The following is a 6780-nucleotide window of genomic DNA, read 5'->3' as shown; positions in this document are numbered from 1 at the left end:
TGGTATTAGGAATTCACTGTATAGTAAACCAGCCGATATATATTTCAAAGGGTTTACTCAAAACTTGGAGGACCCCATTCGGCACCAAACGACCCTGCCTCGTCCGCAGCCCTCCCCGGCAGAGCCGCTACTCGAGCCCTGTTGTGTTTTTGTATCATTTGTTGGAATAACGTTCTCACCCACCTCATACTGGACATCTGGAAAGAGCTTTGTAACTCATCGGATTCCTCCAATATAAATAATTATTAAGATTTTGTCTCATCGGGGCCTGTGGCCATACAGCTTCGTGCACACGCCTGGCGCGAGAGTGACTGACAACCCGAATTAAATATCTCCGAGGCCAAATGCATGTTGATATGCATTACATAATCCATGCATATGCATCAACCACGTTCAGTTGTGACTGTATTTTTGTCATTCGTAATTCTAATAAGGGTATAATTGTAGTTTGAGATAAAAACGCTGCTGTATTGTAATTGTAATTTAGCCCCAGGCCTAATGTGCATGATTTGTCTTTAAAAAATTTTAATGAGGATTTTCCTTTTGGCTGGATGAAGTTTTAGTGTGCTTGGATTCTTGGTTTTCTTATTTACAAGCCAAAATTAACCTCGATTGAGCTCTTTGTCTGCAGTTTGCAGATTTGTATGACTTCAATGGGAGTGTATTTAAGGTTTATGAGCTACAGCAAGGTATGAACTCTGATTGCTGAAGGGTGTTATCAGCTTATCACTTTGTCTCCTGGAATAGCCATGCTTCATGGAACACTAGAATTAGAAAGCTTTTTCTTTCCGCTTGAGAAGCGCCGAGGCAAAAAACGTGTTATTGGCCGAGGTATTGCTGGCATATATAACAATTGATTACGATTAGTGATGTTAAATTATAATAAGTGCATCACTACAATATTATAGACACATAATTTTAGGCAGTAAATATATGAAGCATGTAAAGTACTTTGCTATACATGAGCAAGCTACTTTGAACGTTTTAACAATTAAACACATTTTTAAAAATGTAAAAAAAAAATCCCCAAACAACAGTACTGTATCTAGTGTTGTAGGAAGAATGTGGTTGAGTGTCTGTTGGCTTATAAAGATAGTGCATATGTTTTACAGTTACTGTATCTGTATTTCATGTTTAGTTTTTGAGGGCAATGCTGGTTTACACTTAATGCACAATTTTGCATATCCGACCGTCACATGTCCATCCTAACCAATTAACCTACCACAGTATTTGGTCATAGTGTAATTGTGATTTTCTCCGAGATGTTCAGATTTTCGATCTTATCACTTATATCCGCCTATACTTCAGTCCCAAGCGGATCAAGATATGCGATATCAAAATGTTGTTTATGTTGTGTGGGGAGGCCCTCATCCAGCAGTGGCCTGTAAAAATGACTTCACATGTATATATGCAGTCTTTGTACCAATGTGGAATTTAATCCATGTTACAACAAGTCGAGTGTTTTTATTTGGCCTAAGCTTCATTGATGGCAAATGTCCAACAAGAGACAGTATGTGAAGTCAATGGTAAGGTGGGCTAACGCTTGTGCTATGTTGTTGCGCATGGGGTCACCTTGGAAAGTGGTGATGCGTGGATGACTTATGCACGCATCGCCAATTATCAATGGGTGGGGGGAAACTGACTGCAATATTTAGCATTTCTAATAGCATTATGGATGGATTTTTTATGGATTTTAAAATGATTTTGGAAATACATCTTTAATAAAAAATGTTGGTAAATTGTCAAATTGTACAATTATCAAACGAACAGCTGTTACGAATCGTACAGGGGTGTACATATGAACATGTTTTAGTGGAACATAAATTTACTCAATTAACATTCTTAGATGCTATGGTGTGATCACTCTTGATTTGACTCACACTGGAGAAGATATTTAGGACTTGTCTTTATGGATATTAAAATGGTGATCCATTCATGGTACAATAGCTTTTTTCACAACATTCTTGGCACATTGAGAATATTTTCTCTATTCATGACATTACATTTCGTAGTTTGTTAAAATAATGACATTTTTATTTTTTCAGTTTGTCAGTGAAAAGGTGGGAGGAGCGGAAGGCACCAAGTTGGACGATGACTTTACAGAGATGGAAAAGGTTCGTACAACCTCCTCCATAACCCTATTGTGCTTTCTGTAATGCAGAACATGTTTATTTTAGAACAATGGTTTAAATCGTTCACTGAAATGTTTAATGACATTGTTTTTTTAGAAATATGACACTACCAACAAAGCAGTTATGGACATTATCACTAAAACACAAGAATACCTGCAACCAAACCCAGGTGAGGACATGCATTTATTAATGTTTTCTTTCGTCTATAACTGCATCTTTGTGCACGTTCTATAGTGTGTCTTGTCATCCTAATTGTTTGATGCATATAAGTGAATGACATTCGAGAACACCGTAATTGTAAGTGTCCAGTGTCTCAAGCGAGTTATTGCGATGATAATGTTGATAAAATTGTGGTATCTCCTCTTTAGCATCAAGAGCAAAGTTGGGGATGTTGAACACCATGTCAAAGATCCGTGGGCAGGTTAAGTCTACGGGCTACCCCCAGCCTGAGGGCTTATTGGGAGAAGCCATGGCCAAGTATGGCAAAGACATGGGCACAGAATCTTGCTTTGGTAAGTACTACTTTATAAAGAATATGTATATTTACTGTATTTCATTTATAATTTTTCTTGCTCAGTGGCTGGTCAGCCATGAATCCAATTCATATGAGCATTACCGATAATTTATATTGGTGCTATATTTTTCAAGCAATGGACCATTGAGCGTTTTAAATGAAACTCTGCATATCTTGTGTTATAATATAAACATACAACTGCAGTATAGTGTTTGTGTGTATATATATATAAATTTCAATGAAACGTTTAGAGCCCCAGAAAAATCGTGGGTGATATTTTGACCCGATTTTGTGTGTTTTAGGATTGGCCTTGGCGATGTTGGAGAATCGATGAAACAGATGGCAGAAATAAAAGATTCCCTGGATATTGATGTCAAACAAAACTTCCTCGATCCAATGCAAGCGCTTCAAGATAAAGAGCTCAAAGAGATTGGGGTAATAACACAAGCTTACTTATAAAACCGATGTGCTCTTGCTGCAGTGTGAAGAGGTTGAACATAACGACATATCGGGTTGCAAATAAAGGTCGTAAATGTACAGTTGTTAAAAGAGCTAGGCTGTTATATTATTTGCTTTTTCTATTACACATGGGTTTGATTACACGTCTAATGAGTAATACGGAAACAGTTGTGGGAAAAAAACCTCCCTTTCTCATGTGCCATTCTTTGGAGGTGATGGGACCAGGCTTATTTACATCAGAATTATCAGCTGAGTCCCACTGGGCATGGCTTGTCGGGGTTTCCTGCCTTCAGAAGGCAGTATGTGGGGCGGCTTCCTATTTAAAGGGGCCCAAGTGATCCACAAAATATAAAATGTTTTGTCACTTAACTTAATATCTTAATCATACTGGTTCAAATTGTAAAGTACTGCCAAAGCTGATGGTTAGGGTTTCAGTTAAACATGATATGCATGGACAGTTTCTGTAACAAGTTATATATATTTTTTAACACCTTTCGCAGCATCACCTGAAGAAGCTGGAAGGACGTCGCCTGGACTTCGATTACAAGAAGAAGCGCCTGGGAAAGATCCCGGATGAGGAGATTCGGCAGGCAGAGGAGAAGTTTGAGGAGTCGCGGAAGTAGCGGCCAGCAGCATGCACAACTTGGTGGAGAGTGAGGTGAGTCTTGTATTATCATTATCATCTGTTGCAGGATGAAGGCTTCCAAAGGCTGTTGCCCAGTTCCCTATCCTGCGATTCTGAAGTTCCTATTTCCTACAGTATAACTTGTTTCATTGCTCCACCACCAGGGTGGTGGTTCCTCTTAGGCACCTGCTTGTACATTGTCCTTCTCCTGCACCTCCGATTTAGCACGGTTGGCTACGTATGGTGCGAACAAAGTTCGACATATATACATTTTCTCCTTTTGCTGCCATTCTGTCACTTGTCTTTTCCATCAGCTGTTATTTATTCTTGTGATGTGTCCTGGCCAGATGTAGTGTAAATGTAAATAATCATAAAACTGTTAAACAATCTACATCTCGAGTTTCCTGGCTGGCTGCTTACTGAGCTCCTTTCCACCCCAACAAATTCAACAATTTTACAAGTGGCTGTGGGATATTGCCACCGAAACGGTGGAAGAAGTTTGGAATACATGTACTAGATAGTGACACCAAGAGGTGGGAATAACGAATACAGAAGACTGATGAGGTTCATCGACAATTTTTCTAACTTTTCAATTTGTGTTTCTATTCGTGGAATTGTTTTTCCAGAATATTCATTAAACACTGGATAGTAAAAAAAAAAACTCCAGCATTTTGCTATGTAAAAAACAGATCAGTTTTCTGCTCCGACGCTACCGGATTGTGAAAACATAAAATTCACAGCTGGACTCTCTGGTTCTTTCGGTAAAGTCATCAGGTGACGGGCGCTTGTGTTGCGACCGAACCGTCGTGTTTTTTTATTGTTTTTTCTACCTACGTGACTTTACCGAAAGAATCAGAGAGTATGGATTCCTGCAGTCACGAAATTTTCAAATCAATCAAGATTGACAGCTGTCTTACTCTACAAGTTCTAATAAATAAACTATCATAAATAATGTGAATATTTGCTTTGGTCTTCATTAGTGATGAATTTAGTCTTTGTAAAATGTTCAGAAACATAAAACAAATCTATATTTTTAATTTCATAATGCCTGACAATGTCCAACAATTCGCACTTGCACTTTCAAAAAGCTATATTTTGTTGTTTCGTACTTTAAATTATTTCTGCTAGCCACAAGAAGGCTTCGGAAAAAAGTGTTTTTTTTGTTTGTATGTATGTTGAACTTCTTTCCGCACCGTACATAATAGCAAACCGTGCAAATATATTCCTCCGTTGAAGTAGGTTTGCTAAATGGTCCATAGTTTCCATGGCGTGGCCACATTCCCACTGTGGCTTGTCTTTAAAATGTCCGCATCGGCCTGTTGGTGTTCTGCTGCGGTTGTGAAGATCCATTATAGACTGTTTTGCTTGTGCAGTGTATTATAATGGCTTTGTAATCTGTAGGAACGCTAGGTTTATATTGATAGTGCCAAAGGCTTTGAGAAGGAAACTAATGGATCTGTGTGAAATGTCAAGATCTATGCATCACACTAGACACAGCACACATTAATGCTTTCCCACAGCACTAACACTTAAAAGCTACCGTCCAGTTAAAAGTTGGCCGTTCAATGCAGGCAAGCAATTTGGTGGGCAAGGACCCGACCAATGTGGTGAGGCCATAAATTAATTGCATTCTCAGAAAAAAACAAGCGGATTTTTTTTTTATCAAAGGAACACATGTACATCACCTTTTCACATCACTGTGTTTTATAAGACCACGTGATGTCTTTGCCAGCACAAACTAGTGCAGTGAAGTTATTTGCGGAGAAATTGCGTATTCATTTATTGCATTGTGATTTTGCAAGAAAATAAAACCAGTCCTTTTTTTAACGGTGAATTAAAAGTTTGCAGTAGGGAACAATTACTCCTACTACCCTTTTTATTTTACCAGGTGAGGCCCACTGAGTTCTATCGCTTTTTCAAAAGCGACCTGGCCACAATGATAAGGAGAAGCGGACACTGCAGCTGAAATGTTTTTCTTGTGAGACATTTTGGAGTTAATCCTCTAGAACTTTTGTCAAAGTCTTATCAATTTGGGTTAGATATATTACATGTATATAGGTCATAAATATACCCTGCCCACCTCCCCCCAGCATTGACTGTTCCATTTGCAGCTGTGCAAACATTAAGGATTTTGGTATCTAGGACTACGTGTAAATAATTCAACTTGCTTAAGAGTAACCCTTTTAATGTACAGTTCTTTCCGAATGAAACAACTGCCAATAGAACAGCTAATTGATGTTTTGGATGCGGGGCTTATTAAAGATAAACATATATTTGACTGAGAAACTTAAATTGCAAATATTGTTGATGTTGCCTAAAAAGATGATCTACTGGAAGCTCTATCAGGTGATATCCTAAATACCACACATTGTATGTAAACTTTATATCAAAGTTACACTGCCATGCATATGTGTGGATACACAGCCGGGGTGGAGGGTGATTGGATGGGAAGGAGGCATGACGTTGGCATATGTTAATCAATATCATGTATGGCATTTATTTTTAATGATACAGTATTGTTTCTAGTGCAGGAATCTGATTTTAATGAGGTCATTACAGTACTAATTTTTATTTTGTTCCGTAAGCACATTATGCAATGTAAGATGGATATTAGTTTAAGTAATCGGTGTGTAGAGATTGTTATGGATGGGAAAGGGAATACATCAACATTAGAATTAATTACTGAATATTTTATGGAAATATATTCCTCAAATTGCAAAGCAAGAGAACAAGCATATGTATTCCCCCGTGTTCTTTTCAGATTGAGCAAGTATCTCAACTAGCAGCCCTGGTCGATGCACAGCTTGAATATCATCAAAGATCTGCTGCTGTGCTGCAGGACTTGCAAGCGGCTCTCCATGAGAGGTGAGACTGCACGGCGCCGCAGTCCTTCACAACTTAACCATTCTTACGAGTTACATTTAAGAGTCAAACACACTTTGTCCAATTCCCTCCGCAAGGAAAAAGATCTTCAAAACATCTTAACGTTTTACCTTCACGTTTCAAATTCACCACATTGAAAAAAACAGTTTTTTTTTGTCATTTTGCGA

At 38.3% G+C, this 6780-nt stretch overlaps 1 pseudogene; it reads left to right on the top strand.

Annotated features, from left to right (window-relative positions):
* Positions 1–2051: 2051 nt before the first annotated feature.
* LOC121851999 lies at positions 2052–6599 on the top strand (annotated as a pseudogene).
* Positions 6600–6780: the final 181 nt, after the last annotated feature.

This window comes from Callorhinchus milii, unplaced genomic scaffold (assembly GCF_018977255.1).
Source record: "Callorhinchus milii isolate IMCB2004 unplaced genomic scaffold, IMCB_Cmil_1.0 Scaffold300, whole genome shotgun sequence".
NCBI lineage: Eukaryota > Metazoa > Chordata > Chondrichthyes > Chimaeriformes > Callorhinchidae > Callorhinchus > Callorhinchus milii.
This window is presented reverse-complemented; position numbering and strand designations above follow the sequence as displayed.